The sequence below is a fragment of the Cupressus sempervirens genome, chromosome 5 (genome assembly GCF_028749045.1).
Source record: "Cupressus sempervirens isolate cs-2001-9-10 chromosome 5, ASM2874904v1, whole genome shotgun sequence".
NCBI classification, from domain to species: Eukaryota; Viridiplantae; Streptophyta; class Pinopsida; order Cupressales; family Cupressaceae; genus Cupressus; species Cupressus sempervirens.
In genome coordinates this window covers 967910347-967934293 of record NC_143122.1, presented here as the reverse complement: position 1 = coordinate 967934293, position 23947 = coordinate 967910347, and the positions used below count along the sequence as shown (strand labels likewise).

Sequence of the window (23947 nt, the reverse complement as noted above, 5' to 3'; positions counted from 1 at the left end):
AATCTTAAGTTCATGCTTCAAGATCTCATTTTCTTTCTTTAGTATTAAAAATTCATCACTGTCTTTGATTTGATCTTTAGACATGTTCCTAGACTTAAGATAATCTATCTTATCTTTCACCTTCATAATGTCATCTTTAACATCTTTATATTTTTCCTTTAGAGTACCTCTTCTTTAGTAAGAATATCAATTTGCTTAAGAGTTTCTTCTAGGTTCTTCTATAATAGTTCCATATCCATAGGGATCTTACTCAAGCTATTAGGCCTCCTTTGAGTAACTATTCTCTGATACCAATAGTTAGAAATAGGAAATATTGAGAGGGGTGGGGGGGAGAGGTGAATCATTATTTCACAAACTTTTACCCAAAAATAGATATCTTTAATAACTTATAACTTGCATAAGAAAGTAAACTAACTATGCTAAACAATAAACATAACCATAAAAAAAGTAACTCATAACACCATATTTTGGTAACCAGGGAAACCATGGCCAAGGAAAAACCTTGGTGGGATGATACCCAAAAAATTGCAAGGAAACATAGGTGCAAAAACAACATCCTACACTAATCCCTTAAGGAAAGCATTGTGCAAATTCTTATTAAATCCTTACAATTCTAGATTTGATGTTATTGAAACAATAATATTGCAGTCAACCATGAGTACATAAAATAGATAGAGAAAGAAAACACATAAACACAAAGATATGCTAGTTGGGAAAAACCTTTTGGTAAAACAACCCCACCCCTCCAAAACTTGCACAATGTATTATCTTCAACACAAAAGGTTACAACACACTTGCAATGCAATTTATTTTAGGACATAGAAGACCAATCTAGTAACAACATACCATACCGACAATACACTTTCTCTCTCTCCTATCTGCAACCCTAAAAATTCTTATATTGTGCACTTTCCATTTTTAGGGAAACTTCCAAAGAAAAATTCCTTAACCCAAAATACTTATTTCCTTATCTTTCTATGTTTTGCCTATACAATACTACAACTGGTAAAATCACTATAACTCTATATGTACTGACCATACTATTTTGCACTCTTGTACTCATCATCGTCATGGTCTTTTCTATTTGTACCTAAGTTTGCACATGTCAATAATACTTTTGTGAACCATGCTGATCAAAACTCTAACTATTCTATTAGATGAATTGTGTAACAATTAGAAAATTTTCCAGGTATATGATGCAAGGAGGGATCTAAATAGCTAGGGTCAGGGGCACACCTAACTATCAAATCACCTTGTTGATTAGATACAATGGAAGAAAATAGCATGGAGACCAACACCAAGGAGAGAGAGAACTATAAACACTTTATTAATTCATCCAATTATCAACATACATGCCTAGTTGTAAGGCCTTCTGGGTTATGACCAAATACAAAGATACAACTTTAGAATCCATGATCCAACTCTAAATTTTCTCCTCTAGGAACATCTTCTTTGAACTCCCTCTATCACTAACCTAGACCTAAAATCCCTATTTAAACTTTCCAAAATGGCTTACAGAAGATTCTAGATCATTACATAATAGAAAGGTCAACATTAAAATGACCTACACATATCCCAAGACAAGATCCTAACATGAAATTCATGATCTAAATTAATTACATAAGTTGGCTCCAACTAAGAACCAATCATAGAAAAACTCAATCAAAGAAGGAACCAAGCATAAGTAAATATTAGGTTCACTCGAAACATGAAGAAATACTCAGCCAACACCAGAAAACTTGACACATACAAGAACTTGATAGTAACTAGAACTTGACAATAATTGGCACTTTACAGTAACTTGCACTCAGTAGTAACTGACACTCAGTATTAACTAGAAGAATGAACAAAATGAGCAGGATTACAAGGAAACCCAGGATGCTCCTGCATCAAACAACTAGGGTTGAAAGAAATAATTCTCTTGAATTTATTGAGATGTCACAACTTGAGATGAATCCAACTAAGATTAAGAAATCTATTGGAGTTTTAAAAGGACTAAAACTACTAAGCAACAAAATGCTTAATACCAAAATGATAATACTCATACAATCTAAAGGTCAGCCAATTCTTGTTAACAATTGCATGTGCAAAGCATTTGAACCCAACTTCAACAAAACCAAAGGTGGTTTTCTACTCTTTTGGCTCTACACAACTAGGGTGGGTATACCGAGGGATGATTCAAGACTGGGAAAACTGTATGAGGATTATTTTTAGTTTCATTCTGATTCTCATCTCAAATCCTCAAACACATACATAATTCTTGATAACTTGATAAACACATCCCATATAACAGATATGGCCAAAATTCCTTCTATAGATCTACAGATGTTCTTAACAATAGTGGCTTTAAACTGAAGCTAAAACATTCCATGTAGACAAGTATTGGCCAGCTTTGAAGATCTACAGGAAACAAAAGTAAAATTGATTTAATTCTGCATTTTTGACAACCATTTGTGACATACTTCTCCTTCAGTTGAATCAATTTGATCAGTGCCTAATCCATTGGGGTTCAGAGTCTATAGAAAATTCTTAGATCTAACTTTTTGCCTTACAACAAATTCTATCAGCAATTCTTATCAGAATTTATCATTCAAAACCCTTTCCACTACTAAAGAAAACTTATCACATTCACCATAGCTTTTATTTAATCCATTGAATTAACAGAAGTGATAAACAGATATACAACTTGACTAGATTGCATTCAATTGCACAAGCCTTTACTTATACAATATCAAGATAACCAAGTAATTAGAAGGAGACAAGATTCATAAATAATTGATACAGGCACAGTTCACAATTTGCATTCTTTTTCTTTGAAAATTGTATATCATTTACAATAGACTCAGAATGACCTTCAGAAAGAAACACAACTCATTCTACATTCATGTATTCTCAGAGAATTGACAGAGAAAATACATCATAAATTTGCTTTCAAAAATTTGGACCAAAGACAGACTAAGCATATCACTTAGAAAAAATAGAAATCAGACCATTCTTTAGCCTTGGAATCTCACTTAAGCAGTGTGAGATGCAACAAGCTTCAAGCTAAAAGAAAGTGACAGGTGTCTTCTTAAAGATACTGACATACATCTATCATAAAAGACAAAAGCAAATAACAGAAAGGCTATTACATCGAACATTCCTTGGTGGGTCCCTTTCTGTTATGCTTCTCAATTGTTGAGACAAGAAAATATGATCTGATTCTTCATTTATTCTTCATCCTTGGAGTAAATAGCCATGAGGTTTGAAAGTGATGTATCATCTTCAATTACCTACAAACTTACTTTAATTTGGGGATTTTCCATGTCTTCATTATTAACTATGAGGGTAACTTTTACTTTTGTATCTTCCTCCTCATCATCTTCTGATATTTGTACTAAGAACTAATTTTTCCATTCATTATAAGCAGCATCATCTGGCCAATCAAAATTTAGAGCCTCTCTTTGTATAATCACTAAAGAATTTGCCAATTCCTCTAAATCATCAAGCTCTTTTCTGATGGCATTATAAAATAACTATATCTTTACCAACTCTTCGTTTGTCCTTGCCCAAAACCAGTGACTAGTTTCACTCATGATGTTCTTGATCCTTTCATAAAATATTTCATCCAAATCTTTTTTCCACTTTTCCTTTTCCTTTATTGTGTCAACAGATTCTAAAGCACAAGGAAATAAAATGAGTTTTTCAGCAATATACTTGGAAAAACAATGTGTTAATCTTTTTTGCAAAGAATCCCTTTTATCATCAAAATCTTCTAGCTTATTTAATAAATCAAAATTTTTCTCTAATTGATGACAAGGCATTTGGATGGCAGATATACACATGAATGTGATATCATTATTTCTCTCCCTCCACTTCTATGCTAGAGGAGTCAATTTAACCTCATCTCTATTCAACTCATCCATGAGGGTTGTAGTTCTTGTCAACTGATCAAAGAAGGTTGACCATTGTATTTTATCCCTTAAATACATCACACCCTGCTTTAATTTTCCTTCATATTGATTCTTTAATTCTACTTGCAACTCATGTAGTTTGGTTTTTTCTTCTTCAAAGTCCTCTGCAGTATAGAATTGAGGCCTTTCGGGGGTATCTGGTATTTCAACAATAGGGGTTGCTTTAAAAAATGACTGTGGAGGGTATGCAATTCTAAGTGCACTGGATTCTCTCACCTTTCTCTTCCCAAGTATCTTCTCCTTTTGAGACACCTAATTCTCCAAATTTTGTATGCGTGTGCCCCTCTCTTCATATGCCTTCAACACTTCTTCAAATCTAGCATTTAACTGAGCCAATTATCTTCTTCTTGTCCAGATACCACACCACCAAATTTTGGCATTTTTGAAGCCATTCCCATTATCTATTTACTACCAACCTCACTAGCCCTATATACTGTTAATGTACCAGTATGTTCTGCAGTAGAGATTTCCTGCATCCTAGTTTTATCCCTTTTCTCAATTGACCAAATTACAAGGGCTTGGTGATCTTCACTAAATTTGGCTCCTCTATGAGCCTATAATATCTCTTCTTCAGTTTGTAACTGGACATCCTTTTGTTTTCTTACTGAATCAAAAACCATAGCATTCACTATATCCCATTCAGGTAAGATAAGGAATCCTGATTGTTTAACTAATTGCCTCCCAGCCTTAGGTGTGAATTGGGAAAAATCATTCAAAAATTTAGATTTTACCTCTTCTTTAATAATAGAGTCTAGTTTATCTAGTTGCTCTGCTTTTATTTTTTTACAAGTATTTTCAAAATTGCCTATATTCAATCTCCACAAAAATTGTGCAAATGCTCTAGATTTCACAAAATTTTCATCATTTACAAACCTCTCAGAGGCTTGGGCAACTATAGGATCAATTTCCTTACCTTTATAGTCAGCAACACTAAGCTCCAAGGAAGGTGTAGGGGGTTCTTGTGGTTCTCGAATCTCCAGATCTATGGAAGTAACAATTATATCCCCTTCTCCACCAATTTGTCTTAATTGTTCCCCTAAAGATGCTTCATCATCTATCTTGATTGGGGATTGGCTCAGGGAGTATTGTTCTAGCTGAGAAGAAGAAGATCCCTGTTCTAACTTCTACCTTTTTGGAGCACTGGTTGTAGATGGACTTCCTGGTCTTTTTCCTTGATGAAGAGGATGCTGTTGCACACTTTGAATCATTACATAACCTGACCTTTTCTGCAAGGTATATTGGCCAGGAGCTACCATATTTTTACTATTGATTCTTTTTTGCACTTCTGCAGCCTTGTCTAGGTATGCCCTAACGTATGTAGCCCTTTTTTCATTCATAGCTTATGTTATCTCAGCAAAATTATTCATCAAGGCTTGTATCTTGGCTCTCCAGTATTTCTTTTCTTTCAATGGGTCATAGTGGGGATCAAAAGCATTAATGAATTCAAGGGTTTTGCTAAACACCATCCACTTTTCCTTTCTCAATTCTTGTTCTTGCAAGGTGAAAATGTTTCTAATCACATCTTCAGGATAGTAGACTTGTTGTACCATGCGAGAAGCTTTTATTCTCTCCCTAAAGATATCATAGAAACCTTCAGGATCAATAAATCTAGCATGAGATTCTGCCATGTTATATTTGTCTAAAAACAAGTTTAGTTGTTTCCAACATGTCCTTACAAAAACAAAATCATGGGCCACAGTGACAATTGGAAAAAATGTGCCCTTCCTAGTCAACTCCCTCTCATCTATGGTACCTATCTGCCATAATAGCTCAGCTATTCTTATCTTCAAAGGCACATGAAACGGTAGCACATGAGGTTTTCCCAAAAAACCATACACTCTTATCACTGTTGAAACATTGTAGGGAATTATATCCCCCCAGTTATGACTGATAAGTAGCCCTTTAGTGTGGTCCTTGGGTCTGACCAATTCTAACAATGCTTGTGGGATTCCAGTGCTAACTCCTCTTAAAAGTAGTCTAAGCTTTGATGCAAAATACCTATCAAACCTCACATAACTAGCACCTATGACTTCTGAGGTCATATTTACACTCCACAACTGTATTGGATTCTTCTCCCCCTCCTTGGTTGTTTCCAATTCCATACCTATGGAGAAAAATGTAAATCCCTTATACAAGCACACATGCATAAGCAATGAATACAAACAAAATGATTTATCTACTTTTCCCTTTGCTATCCCAACCAAACCATTATGAATTTCTCTTGCAAGAAATGTTGCAAAATCCAGAATAGAGCTCATTCCAAATTGAAGACTTTGTGCCATGATGAGGACAATTGAGCCTGGAATTTGTTCTACCTCATCTATTCCAAAAATCTTAAAAAGAGAAACATATAATGCCTTAGTCCTAATGTTAAAATGTCTTTTCAATAGTGGCTTTGGGGTGTTGATAGTAATCATAGAAAAATTACCAACCTTGGCAGCATGCTCCTGTAGTGACCCTTTTTTCAAGTCGGTTCTTTATGCATCATATCTTGCTTGTAGGTTACCCATGTCAATAGTTTCATGCATAGCATGGTTAGGGTTAAGATTGAAAACTTCTCTAATCAGTTCAAGACAGACCCTAAAGAGGTTTACTCCAGCATGATTCTTTATCCACCCTATAATTGGGTCGTACTTCTTGGCCAAATCCATTAATAAATCACTGTCTAAGAAAACTATAGGGATTGTCAGCATTCCAATATCAAACTCCCAGACATTGTTTAGAGGAGTATCCAATTTTTTCTCTGAAAACCACTTTCTAAATAATTCCAAACCTCCCATGGATACTTGAGCATCTCGTACCCAATTGGCCTTGTCATAGAAACCTTTTGCTACAACTACTCTAGGGTTTTTAGGAATCAACTCCCTCCCCTTAGTCATCTCATGAACTGACAAAGGCAATTGTTCTAGAAAATCATCATGCACACCCCTTTTTGAATATTCAATTTTCTCGAAAAAATCCTTTTGTGGAGGCATCTTTAAGAGTTCAGAACCTTTATAACATCAAATTTTTATTTCTACTGGTTACAGATCACTTACCTGCCAAATTTTCCCTCCTTTCTTTGTAGTTTTCTCTGCAAACTTTGTTGAAACCCTTGAAAAATTCCATGCCCTAGCTCTAGAAATTCTTTCGCATTGAAAAAATCTATAACTATGCTTCAACAATGGAAAATTTGCATGCTGTATCAGAGTATTTAGGTCACACGAAAGAAACTCTGTATCATATTTATTTCTACAACTGCTACTTTCATGTTGTATCTTGAATTTGAATTCTACCCGTTGATCTCCCTTTGATCGAACGGTTTCGTTTCAAAAATAGAAAGTCTCTTAAAACTCTGGGATCTCTGGCTACACGTCAGAAGCCCGCTTGCCCGCATTATTTAAAGACCTCACATTTTGAAAATGCGAGAATGCGGGCACCATCGATCTTACCCTGGTCGACGGAAAATCAAGATCTCTTTATTTGGTGGCCAACCAAACCAACTTGACCAATGAAAATGTTACCCTTTAATACATGTGCTTTGACAATTTTAATTGTAGTAATTGAAATTTCTGTGCCCATGACATCGCTACTTCCAACTTGGCAAACCTGTCACTTTCCACCCATGAGTGTACTTCATTACTTTTAATCTCTTCCAGTGTGGCATGACTCAACGCATTTTCTAAAGATTTTTTTAGGTCCCACAATGCCCGCTTGCCTGCATTATTTAAAAATTGAGCAGCTTGATAATGCGAGAAAGCACAATCCGTTGATCTTGCTTTAATCAATAGTGATTAGAATCTTGCAATGACTGTGCACTTTAATCAATTTGAACGGACCAATGAAATGCTTCCTCTTCATTCCATGTCCTTTGACAACCACCACAGAGGACACACTGTTATTACCTTTCTGCAAAAGGAGGGCCCATGATGTCACCATTGCCATGCGTCGTGCGCCCATTTCCCCACATTATTTAAAGACCTTGCAACTTGATAATGTGGGAATGTTGCGATCGTGGATCTAAAAAAGATCCACAGTTGATGAATATTGATCATAAGGTAAAGTTTTCATTGATTTGAACAACCAATGACAGTGCAAGAAAATAAAACGTGTCCTGACAAATCTGACAAATCTGCAAAAAGTGTCCTGACTCATGTTGACATACAAGACCTTTTGCGGTGCACTGAATCTCAAAAACCATCAGGGGCTACATGTCAAAAATGCATTTCTCCGCAATATTTAAAGACCTCGCAACTTGATAATGTAAGAATGCAGGAACCCTTGATCTTGAGAAAATTAACAGTGTTGAAAAACATTTCAACTTGGCGTCGCTTTAAGAATAAAATATCACAATTAAAGTGCATAAAAGGTTTATCATAAGGATAAAAAGGTATTCTAATGCAAACAAATCTTTGGATAAAATGCCCCGCCAAAATATTTGAAATAATACCTTTTGAAAATTTGAAAACTAGGGTAACACAAAAGAAGGGTATAAGGGTTTTTTCACACTTAGGGCCTTTTCAAGGACAATTTGAGAGACAAACCCTAAGAATTTAAAAGGAAAATACAAACCATAGAACAAGGCACAACTAGGGTAATCTAACAATTTTTAGGATTTCACAAGATAAAACCTTAATCTGCAAGAATCAAAGATTTAACTGATTTTTCACCCAAATATCAGAAGTTTTTCTATACTGTGAAAAATCACACCAACAAAATCCATGTAGCATCTTCAACTATTCTATTCTTCCACTTCACCAAATATTCATAGTAATCTTTCCCTCTTGTTCTTTTACCAACTCTCTGATCCAATATCTATTCAACCTCTTCAATCTATCTCTTAGGATAATCATCTAGTACACCAACCTCATTATTTGGCTCATGATACTTATGTAAATCAACAATATTGAATACAAAAGATATATCCATGTCATTAGGTAACTCAACTTCATAAGCATTACCACTGTCAAACTTCCTCATGATCCTACAAGGTCCAAACTTCTAAATTTTCAACTGAATGCATATTCCAACAAGAAATCTGCCTCTCTTCAAGTGAACCACCACCTCATCAACAACTTCAAAAATGCAATGTCTCTTAGACTTATCAACATTCTACTTATACTTTTGATTACTTTGTTCCAATCTCAACTTCACTTCCTCCTGTGAAGACTTCATTAAACCAACAAAGTCTTCTACTTCAACACATCTTTTGTCCTCACTAGAAACATCCCTCAAATCTAATAGTCCTCTAGGCTAAATTCCACTAAGAATCTCAAAAGGTGTTTTTCTTTTACTCCTACTCACATAATTATTATATGAAAACTCAAATTGTATCAAATACCATATCCCAATTACTCATCTTATATCCAACTAAACATCTTAACAAATTACCCAACTTCTATTCAAAAACTTTGTCTATCCATTTGTTTGTAGATGGAATGCATAACTTAACTTCAACTTAGAATCCATCTTCTTGCACAAAGTCCTCTAAAAGTAACCAACAAACTTATTGTCTTTGTCAGAAATAATACTTTTTGGTGATCCATGTAACCTACAATCTCTTTGAAGAAAATTTAAGCAACATGCACAACATCTGATGTCTTCTTACATGGTATGAAATGTGTAATTTTAGAAAATCTATCCACAACAACAAATATGGAATCATACCTTCTTGATGTCTTAGGCAATCCAAGAACAAAATCCATATTGCTGTCACTCCAAGGTTTCTCACAAACAAAAATAGGTATATACAATCTAGTATTTTAACTTACTCCTTTTACAACTTGATAAATTCCAGAACTCCTTAAAAAATTCTAAACATCCTTATACATTTGTAGCCAATAATACTTATCCTTCAACAAACTCAATGTTTTATCAATTCCAAAATGTCAAGCCAATCCACCATAAATGCTTTTTCTTAATCAAATTAACTCTCATAGAACCTCTTGGTATACACAACTTATTCCTTTGAACAACAAACCTTCTTGAATGAAATACTCATCATAATTACTCAATTGAATTGATAGATTTGGTGCTCTGCACTCTCTCCATGCCTTATAAAAATTAGGGTTAGTATCATACAACTCTTTCATTTCATCATAACCAATAACTTCAACCTTCATCTTGGCCAACAAAGAATGTTTTCTTCTCAATGCATCAAAAACTAAGTTAGTAACTCCACTCTTATTCTTTATCACAAATGTGAAACTCTATAAGTACTCAACCTACTTCATATGTCTCTAATTCAAGTTATGTTAACTTCCCAAATATTCTAAAGCTTAATGATAAGTATACAACACAAAATCCTTAGGAATCGAATAATGTCTCCATTTATTCAAGGCTTGAACAATAGCATAAAATTCTTAAGCATACATAGAATACTTCCTTTTAGCATCATTTAACCTATCACTAAAGAAAGCAACAAGTTTATCTTCTTGACTCAAAACAACTCCTATTGCACATCCATTTGCATCACATTCAACTTGGAATACCTTATTAAAATTAGGTAAAGATATTGTAGGTAACTTAGTAACCTTTTATTTCAAAATCTCAAAATTCTTGCTAGCTCCATGTGTTCATTTAAAATAATTTTTATCTCCTCTCATTGTTTCTATCATATCATTAAAAAAAAACTAAAATTCTTTATAAAATTTTTGTAGAAACTAGCCAAACCATAATATGATCTTACCTCACACACACTCTTAGGTATAGTCTATTTGAAAATTTCTTTAACATTGTCAGGATCTATTCTCAAACCAGCAATTAAAACCAAAAATTCCAAATACACAATGTCCTCTCATAAAGTAACACTCTTTTCAAATTAATCAACAACTTGTTCTCTTTCAATCTCTACAATACTTGTCTAACATGCACAAGATGTTCTTCCTTACTCTTATTGAATATCATAATATCATCCAAATAAACAATGACAAACTTTCCCAAGAATTGCTTGTGAACTTCATTCATCAACCTCATGAAAGTACTAGGTGCATTAGTAAAACCAAAAGGCATAACCAACCATTCATACAAACCATCTTTTGTCTTGAAAGTGGTCTTCCATTATTCATCACCCTCTTTGATTCTAGTCTAATGATGACCACTCTTCAAATCAATCTTGGTAAAATACCTTTCTCCACCCAAAAAATCCATTATGTCATCCATCCTTGGCATAAGAAACCTATATTTCACCGTGATCTTCTTAATAGCTCTAGAATCATTATAAATTCTCCATTCTCAATTTTTATTAGTTTTTAATACAATAGGTACAACACATGGACTCAAAATTTCTTTGATCAAACCTTTTTGCAATAATTTTTGCACTTGTTTGTTAAGTTCTTCATTCTTTGTAGGTGTCAATCTATATGGTGCTTTATTTGTAAAACTAGCTCCAAGAATTAGATCCATACAATGACTTATACTCCTTACTAATGGTAAACCATCAGGTATATCCTCTTCAACAATATATTTCTACTCATTCAAAAATCTTCTAATTTCTACCAGCACTCAGCTAACACTACCATTTTCTATTGTCAATCAACCTCTACCATTTTCTGCTACTCAGTCACTATCTATTTCTTGGTCATTACTATAATCTATCATTTGGCCATTACTACCATAACTCAACCCTCTAGGAATTATAGAAAAATATACTTGGTTCTTTTTTATTTCCTTCTCAAATTTCTTTTCACCAACCATGTAAATTCTTACAATAGTACAATTGATCTCATCAAGAGACTAAATCAAAGGCATCAATGTATCCATCACTCTATTCATCCAAATAGTATATTGATTCAATCTTCCATCATACACAACATGTTTATCATATTACCAAGGCCCACCCAAAAAAATATGACAGCTATCCATGGACATAATTTCACATAGAACTTTTTTAGATTAATATCCAATCTTTAATTTCACAACACATTGTTCTCTTACCAATATCTTGTGCTCATCCCTAATCTATGAAACATGATAGGGTTTAGAATGCTTCATCCTCTCTAATGCAAGTATCACTATAAAACTTCAAGAACCCTCAAATAATTCATGGACTTCCATAATGAATAAAATTTAATGAAAATTATAGAGGCATCAATACATATCTCCCAATACAATTGTTATCCATCAAATCACCACTATCAAATATTAAATCAATCTTGAAAACATAGATTTCAAATCTGCCATTCAAGATAGGCTTGCATACAGAGATCCATAAGTTTTTAACCAAATCTTATTTCTTAAATCCAACCATCCAATTTAGGAAAAATTATTTTTTTAGTAACATGTCCAAAAATCATAAACATTCAATGGTAGAACCCAAAGTTATGGTCTCGACACCAAGACCCATTTTTTGTGACTATGTTGAAGATGGTTAAAAATTAGTTTTCACTAAAACGGTCATAACTTATACAAATCTTAACAAAATTGTACCAAATAAATTTCATTAGAAACATAATTTATTCCTATTTCTATAAATATAACTTTAATCCCTTGAAAAAATAGTTAAACATTTGTACATGCTGCTTCAATATGACTATAATTTGATAATCTGAAAAAACTGTCATCCATAAAATGCTCATAACTTTCTCAAATCTGCATGAAATAAACTCAAACCAAAAGAATGAAAGTATTATCAATTTACATAATCTACCATATCAATAATACATCATTTTCATGCTATACATGGATGTAGAAATCCCAAAAATAACAAGACAACTAAAAAGCTAATCAAAATAACAAGTTAGAATCACTCTAAATTTATTTCAAAAGTTGCTATTTCCTTCAATTATGATTTGGTTTGACCTTAAAATGAATTTTATAGTTTATTGGCCATTTTAGACCTTAAAAATACCACCCATGACCTTTTGAATTCCTTTTACAACTTTAATGCAATTTTACATTGTTTCATTTTTTGCAACTCTTCACCTTCTTGAAAGCTTTTGAGACTTTTGACAAATCTAATGCCATGAATTTGCATAAAATTTAAAGACATATTGAAATTACCATTTAATAACCTTTTACATGGTCATTATCCTTTCAAGGTTCATTTTACAACTATTTACATATTCAACCAATTAGGACCTTAACTATGACAATATGGACAACAATACATTTTTGTTACAACTTTTCTTTTCAATTGAATTGTATTACATAGAATGATATTGAAACATATATGAATGAATATAAATCATTAAATACTCAATTATGATCTCTTTTAATTATATGATGGCTTGGTGCTCTTGCACCATACTCTCAAGCTTGAAAAATTTCCATGTCCCATGGAAATGTGGTGGCGATAACTTGCAAACTAAATTTTACCTCTTTGCCTCCATCTAGCTTTGATGCCTTTTTCATTCTTTCTATCCAATAATTATGATTCTCATAAATGGAATTTAAGTTTCTGTCTTGAAGGTTCTATAACTATCAAAAGTTCACTCCTCCATGTTGCATCACACACAATAACTTGCCTCACTTAGGAGTCATCTCTTGTCTCTCTCCCTAGGTCTTTTGGCAACCAAATGGACCTTCTTATAAGGCCCTTGGACCATCTCCTATGGTCCCTTAGGTAGACCTCCATGTACACCTCTTTGTAGTGTGTGATCATGCACTTGTAGCAAAAACTTAACAACAAGAATCAAATATCCATCTTCTTTCCAACAAGGTCCTGGTGTGAATCCTTCACATTCTCAAGAGCTTCTAGCTCTGATACCAATTTGATGCAAGTATCATTATAAAACTTCAAGAACCCTCAAACAAAAATTTATTAAACATTATAGAGGCATAAATACATATTTCCCAATACAATCATCCATCAAATCACCATTATCGAATAATAAATCAATGTTTAAAACATAGACTTCAATTCTGCCATTCGAGATAGGCCTACATAAAAAGATTCATAATATTTTAACAAAATATTATTTCTTCAATCTAACCATCCACTTTAGGTGAAATTAGGTTTTCAATAACATATCCAAAACTTAGAAACATCCAATGGTAGAATCCAAAATTATTGTCTCTACATTGAGACCCATTTTTTGTGACTCTGTTGAAGATGGTTAAAAATTGATTTTCACTAAAACGGTTATAACTTATAAAAAAATTAACAAAAAATACCAAATTTCATTAGAATTATGATTCATTCCTCTTTCTAGAAATATAAGCTTAATCCGTTGAAAAAATAATTAAACATCTGTACATGTTGCTTCAATATGACTATAATTTGAAAATTTGAAAAAAATTGTCATCCATAGAATGCTCATAACTTTCTCAAATTTGCATGAAATAAAATCAAACCAAAAGAAATGGAAGGTTTATTAATTTTTCTAATCTACCTAATACATCATTTTCAGCCTGTAAATAGATGTACAAAGTCCAAAAACAACAAGACAACTAAAAAACCAATCAAAATAACAAGTTAGAATCTCTCTAAATTTGTTTCAAAAGTTTCCTTAAATTATGATTTGGTTCAACCTTACAATAAATTTTATAGTTTCTTGGCCATTTTAGACCTTAGAAATACCACCCATGACCTTTGGACTTCTTTTTACAACGTTAATGCAATTTTACAATGTTGCATTTTTTGCAACTCTTCACCTTCTAGAAGCTTTTGAGACTTTTGACAAATGTGATGCCATGACTTTGGATAAACACTAAAGACATACTGAAATAACCATTTAATAGGATTTTACATTTTTAAGTTCCTTTCAAGGTTTATTTTACAACTTTTTACATATTCAACCAATTAGGACCTTAACTATGATAATGTGGACAACATTACATTTTTGTTATAAATTTTCTTTTCAATTGAATTGTATGACATAGAATGAAATTAAAACATATATGAATGAACATAAATCATTAAAGAATAAATTATGATCTCTTTTAATAATATACTGTCTAGGTGATGTTGCACCATTCTACAACTACAAATTTGTAACCATCTCCTTTGATTCCAAATTCACTAAACTTCCACTATCAATGATCACTTTACAATATTTTCCAACTATTTTACATTTGGTCTTGAAAAGACTTCTCCTATGAATAGGTTCTTTATCCTCAATTTTCTCACTAAAAAGAGTTCTTCTCATTGTAAAGTTTTCTCCAACCTTAGGACCACTTTGAGGGTGCACAAATTCAACTTGTATCACAACATTCCTTCCACCATGTTTATTTTCATTAGAGTATCTACATTCAAAGGATCTATGCCCTTCTTTGCCACATCTAGGATATTACCTCCTAGGTAAGAATTACTAGATTTCCATCCAATCTTTTCTTTTTCATCACTTTTCCACTCAGATTTTCCCTTATCTTGTACAAAATTGTCAGATATGCCACTTTCTCCATAAGATCTACTTATCCCTCTCTATAAGTTACCATCTCTACCCCTCTGTCTTTGTCCATGCTTCTTTGTCAAGATCACCTTAGCTTTCAAGGCATATTGATATTGTTCTTCCACACTTTTCAATTTCAGAAAACTTATCTCATCTTGAATTCCAGGCCTCAATCTATTTAGATAACTTGCAAATTTCTCAACCACATCATCCACATGTCCAATCTATAAAATTTCTTAGTAGACTCTCTCACAATCATTTCCTTTTGTCTCAAATTATTTGTCAAAATGGTAAATTGGTAATCAACAAGAAGGAACTTCTTCACTTTATTCACCATTTTCAACCAGGTCTTGATCTTCTCCTTTCCTCTTCTCTATCTATTAGTTTTAAAATTATTCCATGATAGTGAGGCATGACCTTTCAACCTAGTGTTTGTGATATTTACCTTCCTATTATTAGGAATACCTTCAAACTCAAATAACTTCTCCATATCAAAGATCCAATCTAACACAATATTGGTTTCCAATTTTCCATTATAAAGAACAACTTCCACATCAAGCTTTGAATGTTTCCTAGATAACACTCTAAACAACCTTTCCTCATCTTGATCTTCTAGATTAGGGTTTTCTATGATTGCTTCATCAAGATGCACTCCTCTCCTTTGGGCTATCTCCACAACATCTAATCTAGCTGCAATTTGTCTCAACATGTCCATAATATTAGTGTTAGCATTTACTTTGCCTTGAACAATATTTACAAATCTACAAATCTACCACCCTACAACCAAATTTAAATTAGGGTTATACATGATTCAATCTCCACAAGGATGACTCTCAATCTCTAGCTAGAGGCACACCTAAATATCTAATCAACTTATTGAGTAAACATAATAGAATCAAATAACATGGATAACAACACCAAGGAGAGAGAGAATCATAAACACTTAAATGATTCATCTAATTATCAACATACATGCCCAACTGTAAGGTCTTTTGGGTTATGATCAAATACAAAGATATAACTTCAGAATTCATGATTGAACTATAAATTTTCTCCTCCATGAACATCTTCTCTAAACTCCCTCTATCTCTAAGCTAAACATAATCTCCCTATTTATAATTTCCAAAATAGCTTACATAAGATTCTATATCATTACATAATAAAAGCCTAATACTAAAAATTGACTGAACATATCCTAAGATAAGATCTTAGCAGTAAATTCATGATCCAAATTAATTGCATAAGTCATCTCCAACTAAGAACCAATCACATAAAAACTCAATTAAAGAAGGAACCAAACATCAAAAAATATTAGGTTCACTAAATACATGAAGGAACACTTGACCAATACTAGACAACTCAAAAAATACATGAACTCAGTAATAATTGGAACTCAATAGTAACTAGAGCTTGGCAGTTACTAGCACTTGATAGTAACCGACACTCAATAATAGTTAGCATGTGACACTAACTGACACTCAACAGTAACTGGAACTTGATAGTTACCAACATAATTAAAAAAATGAGTAGGATTACAAGGCAACATAGGATGCTCTTGCATTAGTATACATCCCAAAAATTCATTCTTATAATTTGATGACTTTACATGACTGATATCTTTTTATAAATGACAACATCATGTTGACTAAACTAGCCAAATTTCTAATTGTAAGGAGTTTCCTTGTTAGGGGTACAACGTTTATCTCTTTTGATGACTTACTTGATTAAGCGTATAGAATAAGATATGTTTAGATCTACCTTTTACAAGGATTTTACCACACTCATCAAGTCTATCTACGATTAAGAGATTTACATAGAAGATTACTAAGTCCACCTATTAAGTATTTAAGATACTACTAGAGTGATTAAACAATAACATCAACTTGATCATTACAATAGAAACTTACTTTGCTTGGTTATATCCTTCTTTTCTATAATTACCAACTTGTTGTGATATATTTTCAATTCATTCCAACTCTATCTTTGTCTCTCTAATCTCTATAACTTATTTTCTTGATTGTGATCTCTTTCTCTCTCTAATACTTCCTTCAATAATGCTTCTCCAAGAAAAGTCTGACCATCAACTTCAACAAAACTATAAATAGTTATGTATAGCTTCTTTTAAAGTTTTATTTTATCATTTTGTAGCTTGACCTAATTAGGGTTTCAAAAATTTCTGGACATGTTATTTGATTAAGATCAATGGTTCTACAACATATAAATTTTCCTTCCTTTTCATCTTTCTTCTCATTTGTCATTCAAGCTTTTTAATCAACAATAATTGATTACAATCTTCAATAAAATATTTACAAATATTTACCTCAATTCTTGTAAATTGTTTTCCTTTCTCAATAGATCATATTAAATTAAAATTTTTTCCAATTCAAACTTTGATGTCATCTCTATAACACTCAATATATATAATGATCCTTCATGTTGTCACTTGGTGTGAACTTTTCTTGTTGTCTTCTGACTTTCTCGGTGTGGATTTATCTTGAATCAAGTGGAGTATTTGAGTGGTAGAAATACAATCACTTGGTTTGAACTTAAGCTTTGGTATAATTGTAAATCTCTGTTATCTCCTCCTTCATTACTCGAGCAATATGATATCTCAATTTCTATATACATTTTGACACTAATAGGCAATATTATTCTTTGTAGAAATAACAATCTCCCCCTTGACATTAGTGTCAAAAATATTATATGCACAATATCTTGACCTTTATACCAAATTCTCCTAATTAGAAACTCCCCCTAGACATATGTTTCCCCTTGTTATAGCTTTTATTTTGCAAAATATTTTTCAATTTTTTATTTTTTTGGAGTATACATATAATAACTCCTTTTAATTCCGTAATACATACAAAAAAACATAAATAGAGAGAAACACCTATATATTATTTTCCCCTTTTTTTGACACTTATGTCAAAACAATGTTGAAAATATAAAAATTATTGGCAGTAGAATCCATAATGATAAAGAAAATATTTATAATGCATTTTTAGAGTTTCTATTGTTTTATCCCAATTTATTTTGATCAAATTTATTGTTTGTACTTCAATTAATAGCTTGGCCTCTAGATATGTTATGTAATTGATAATTAATAAGCTTGGGGCTGCAACAAAGTTTTCTAGCAATCTTCAAATGTGCTTATATGATCTCAAGATGCAATAACAATAGGGCTTGAATTTGATTTCTCTTGGCTCTTATATTTCTTTCTTCCTATAGACATTCATGTTATAAACTATATAAATTCCTCACTTGGGAATAGTCCATAGAATATGTACTTGGGTTATCCTTCAATTCTTCTACACTTGGCTTCATGTCTTCATTGACCTTCTATAATTTTGTCTGTACTCTACTTGTCAAGAATGGTATATCACATCACTTTTGAAAGAATAGTGAAGTAATTTTTTTTGTTCTCTTGAACTCGATGATAGAAGTAGATAATGCTACTTTCTTTATTTCTATATTAGTGGAGATTTTCTATACTACTTTATATTCAATTTTCTTCTCATTTATTTTAAGCAATAATGAGTGAGTATTTATGTCAAGTTCACTTAACCTTTCAATAATTTGTACCAATTGATCCAAAATAGGTTCTTTTTAAATCAAATCAATTCTTGGTATAATTTCTAGAAGTATATCCTTAATATCATGAACACCTACTTCTTCTTTTGTTGTTTCCTTAGCCTTGCTTTCTCCTTCTTTGATTCACATAGTCTAGATAAATATACATTTGGTCATCATCCAAAGTATTTGGATCCCAACTTAGTATAATTATTTATTCATAAAAAGTAACTGGGTTTCACTTGAATAGATGTGTCTCCTTCTTCTTCTTCTTGAGTTTCTTTCCTCTTCTTGTGCTTGGTGAGACATTTTGTTGTGCAGGAACTTGAATTTTCAAATTTGACACTATGGTCCTTGATTCTTTTTGTGACTCCACTTCTTGTTTCATGGGTTCAACATTACATACTATTATTGTTGGTACAAATGGTACTAATTCAATTCTTGGTGATGCATTCATATCTTCATTGTGTTGGGACTCAAAATTGAAGCCACGATTTTGAGTACCATTGAAAAATTAAGCCCTATAAGTGCTTTTTGATGCATGTGTACCCAGCTGTCTATTTGAAGCCTAAGAGGTGTTTAATGTTTCTAACACCTTCCATTCAATACATCTATGTGTTCCATGATGATAACTTTCCATTTTGAGTCATTTTGAGTAATTATCAATTTTGCATTTTTGCCTAAGTGTCAAACATCGATAGGGGCTAGTGTTTGAAATTTAATATCTCACACCCAGTAATGTTTCATGACTCACTACTTTGGAAGTGTTTAGTGTCCATACCAATTAGCCTATGTTTTAGATTTTGAGTCATTTTGAATCCGTTTGACTAGGTTTTTGAATTCCTTAAAGTTGGTCATTTATTGATGTTATGCTGATGCAATTTGTTTTCAATTCTGGGAAGCCCTATTTGATGTGTTATAACATTGAACCAGTTGACCAAAATGCTAAGATTATTTTTTAATTTCATTTTAGAGGTTAGAGAATTGCTACATTCAAATTTGAGCTTATGGAAAATCCATTTGATCAGCTTTCAAACGCGATTCCAAATGCAATTTTCAACTTTTTACTAGTCTTAAAAGATGCAGATTGATCAGTATCCCTATTCATGATGTTATATTTTGAAATCCATGATACATGAGATTGAATGGATTGTACCAATACATTGTACCCTAAAAATACTTTAAGTGTGCCAATTTTCAAGCCTTTATGAATCTGTTTGCATACTTCCCCAAGTCAATTCCTTTTGCAAAAAATACTTTTCTGCCCATTGTTTCCAAGATACACATTTTGAGTAGCCCACTTTGACTGCTTGCCATTTGTGCCTTGTTATTTTTCATGAGCCAAAATCATATATTCATACTCTCCTCATGACAGTGAACCAATGTCCCAATTTTTGTGGCCCACCGTATTAGTTTGCCTTGTTTTCAGAGCCAAATCCGAACACAATTTATTGTTTTCTGACATGTTTTCTTGTAGGTAACTTTGAAAGGGAAACTTCATTGGTCAATATATTTTGACTGAATTCATTATGAGACAAGATTCGATGGGGTAAAATTATGTGGAACAGAGAATCAATATTGTTGATTTCAGAACCTAGTAATTTGTTTTTGTCAGTTTTTAAAGCCAGTCAAAGGACCTCTTGGCATTAAATTGATAGTTTGTAGATCAATGGTAAAATGAGTTTCAATTGATTGATTAGTGGTTGCACTTGGTTCTAATCAGTATGATGGGTTTAATGGGTTAGCTTGGAGTATCAGTTGTTTGAAAACAATTTTTTTTTAGTAGAGCCCACTTTGGGGCTCGACTAATTGCATCAGACTGATTAGACATGGGGAAATGAAGATGTTTTAAAAGATGTTGTAATCATTCTTTCCATGTTGATGTCTTTATAGATGAGCATAGTCATTAAGAGGTTAATTCAACTATTTTTATATGTCATCAATATTTGGAATAAAGAAGAGGGATTAGGGAAAGCATTTTTAGAAGCTGATAGGTAGCTCTTGTCCTAGATTGAAGAAATGGATGATGATGTTAAATCTGGCTCAATGACAATTGTTATGTTTTTGGGAATAGATTAATAGTTTCTCTTATGATTTCTTCCTTCAAAGAAAGTAAATTAGATGAAAGGAAATTCTATATTTTTAATAGAATAAAGACATTACATCACCATGTAGAGACCAGAGAAGATAGACAAGCATGGATGGGTGCATTGCGTGTTACAAAAGAGTCATTCCATATAATGGTGTTTGAAAATGTTGGAAGGTTTTCAATTACCCCGATAAGAATATGACGCATCTAGGGGCAGCTAACTCCCATCTTCAACACATCATTTCAGACATTGGGCCAACTATAAGGCATGACCCTTTTTCACTTCATGCTCTGTAAGACCTAGACGGGCAGACCTAAGATTCAATTGATATCGTACCAGTGCAAAAAATATCCTTGAATCTATTTACTGCAGATGAAAACCCCTTATATCTCCTAATAAATCATGAAATGACACAGATCTATAGTGGCTAAATGAAAATCTATGGATCTCATAAGCTGAGTGAGGGTTAAACTATTCTAGATCTTCAACATAAAATTGTAAAGATGATTTGAATTTGATTTGATTTTATGTGGGTGGGGAAAGTGGATGAAAACTAGGTATGAACAACAAACTTATGATCCTATAACAGATCAGTGCCTCATCCATTGGGCAATTCATGAATCTCTCTCATGCACTTTGGATATCTAGAACATGATTCTCATGCCAAGATTCTAGATCTATCCATTTACCTTGTAAATTGGATATTAGTGTTCAATTTAAATCTCATTCTTACCTAATATCCTCCTCAATAAAATTGCAACCCTATTGAATCTCTGAAGCATTTACATAATTCATTGAATTACAAGCAACAATGAAGCAACATATAGCCTTAAGGGACTACAACTATGATCTAGGCTCTTTGTCAAAGACCATAAAACATCACAGCTCAACCGAGAAAGGAGACAAGACTTAAACTGAAACTAAACACTTGTTGTTCCTTGTATTGATTTCATTGAAATAATAAATAAAAATACATGACATTAACTCACAAAGAACCTAATAAACTAGACTATTCAATGAACAAATGTTGTCATACAAGAGAGAAAATGGCAAGAATGAGAAGCTGATGGGATGGGAAGGGGGTATCACAGCCAAAGAAAAGCTTCATGGTTTGGAACTAGCACATCCTAGGTCTTCCATTTAGAATTCATCAATTCTAGGACCAGTTCTACTAACTATCTTCATACCAGAGAAACTTTCCAGTCTTTTCCAACCTTTGCAAAAAAGAAGAAGAAAGCATAAATATAAAGGAAAAAAATCTCAGATTGAATCTACAATTGACATGTGTACCCTCAGAATTCTTTCCCAAGAAGATGAAAATGCCTCTCTCTACCTTCTCTCTATAACTGCTTATCAAATCCCCATGATTCTGGCTCTTAAAGGTATAAAGAATCTCGGATATTTGATTCACCATCATAACGAATTTCTAATGTCAAAGTAAATTAATGGTAAAAGTAAAAATTAGTTGAAAAGTGATTTCAAGAAGCCAATGTAACCTTTTTCAAATTGTTTTCTCTATATTCAGGCTTCAAAAGGTCTTCAAATCTGCCTCGTAACCTACTCTGATGCTCAATGATCAAATCTACTCATTTTGCTAAGAAGGCCCTGGGAATCAAAAAATGGCTTATAACAAACTGGTGAAGACCTGTGCACAATTTGACCTCATATTGAAAAGTTCATCTTGTGCCAGTTCTAGTGGTATATTGGAATGTCCATTTTCAAAAAAAAATGCCCAGGTTATAGCCCTCTAAAGTTTTAGGCTCTGTTCATGGCTCCATGGCAAGTAAAAGAATAAATTTGAAAAATTTGAAATAAACCCATGGCTCAAACTATAGGAAATGTATAATTTGGAATCAAATTTATTCAACTTCAGAATGAACGTGCAGTGCAAAGATATATTTTAATACTTGAAATCTTCACTTTCCTCCTTTGAACCATTTAAAAGATGCCACATGTCACTATTTTACTGGCTTGAGCCTACACAACGATGCCACATGTCACACTAAGATTGGCTAGCAACCTCATCTTTGCTATCATGTGTCATCACCACATCAAAGCTTGCTATGTTGCTATGGTAATTCTTGTGCATCTTCCATTTGGCAACGTAGCAATGACCACATGATCAGGACATGTGGCAAAGTCTCCTCCTTCTGATCTCATTTACTTTCCACGTCATCGCTATAGGGACCCATCATTGTCTTGCCAGATTTTGAGGATTTTTGATGACTCGCTATGTTGCTAGCTGGAAAACCTGGGATTTTTTGGCTAGCAAGGTAGTGACTAGCTAGATTTTAGATTTTTCGATCTTGGTGATGTATGATGACATCATCCTCTCTGATTTGTTTTTCTGTTCAAAATTTTGTTTTTGACAGTGTCTACCTGGCCAACCACAGTGTCTACCTGGCCAACCACGAGCCCCATTAAATCACCTGCAGCTTATAAAATAGCCTGTTTCTTAAGACACAATACATAGAGAGCACCATTGTATTTAAACATCAAAAAAGGTTCCTTATTTTATCAATGTGGGATCAAAGGTTTGAGACATTATCCCTTTTCCCTTGAAACTGTGAGCATTCTTTGCTTGCGTTGTCATTCTTTCCTTAACATGGGCAACTCCTCTATGCTTGGCATCTCCTTTTTACGTTTTCCTGTGTGAGTATTTCCCTCTTATGCTTTTAACACAACCTTCTTGCTTCAACTAGTGGATTACCTCCGTTCTTTCTTATTTCATCATGCTACGTGTTGGTCTATGTCCTCTGCGTGAGCTCTGCAGATTCTCCAATGCGGCTTTTCCATTGCTCTTACTTTTAACAGGTCTATTCATTTCATGGTAGCTCTACTCCCTCATTGCATTAAGAAATGACACATGGAAGAAGATGAAACAAAGAAGAAAACTACGTTATCTTAAATGAAGCCCAAGAATATATTTCCATGTTGAAGTTGAAGGTGAGAAATAGCCAACAAAATGTTGAGATATGGCAATGATATGTATTGATTAAAGAAGGGCCATGTAAGAGATAAGTCA

The 23947-nt window shown here is 33.0% G+C and overlaps 1 pseudogene; it reads left to right on the top strand.

Annotated features, from left to right (window-relative positions):
* Window positions 1-8018: 8018 nt before the first annotated feature.
* The window catches only part of LOC149559174 (oxysterol-binding protein-related protein 1C-like), a 29028-nt pseudogene continuing 13099 nt past the window's right edge, over window positions 8019-23947 (top strand).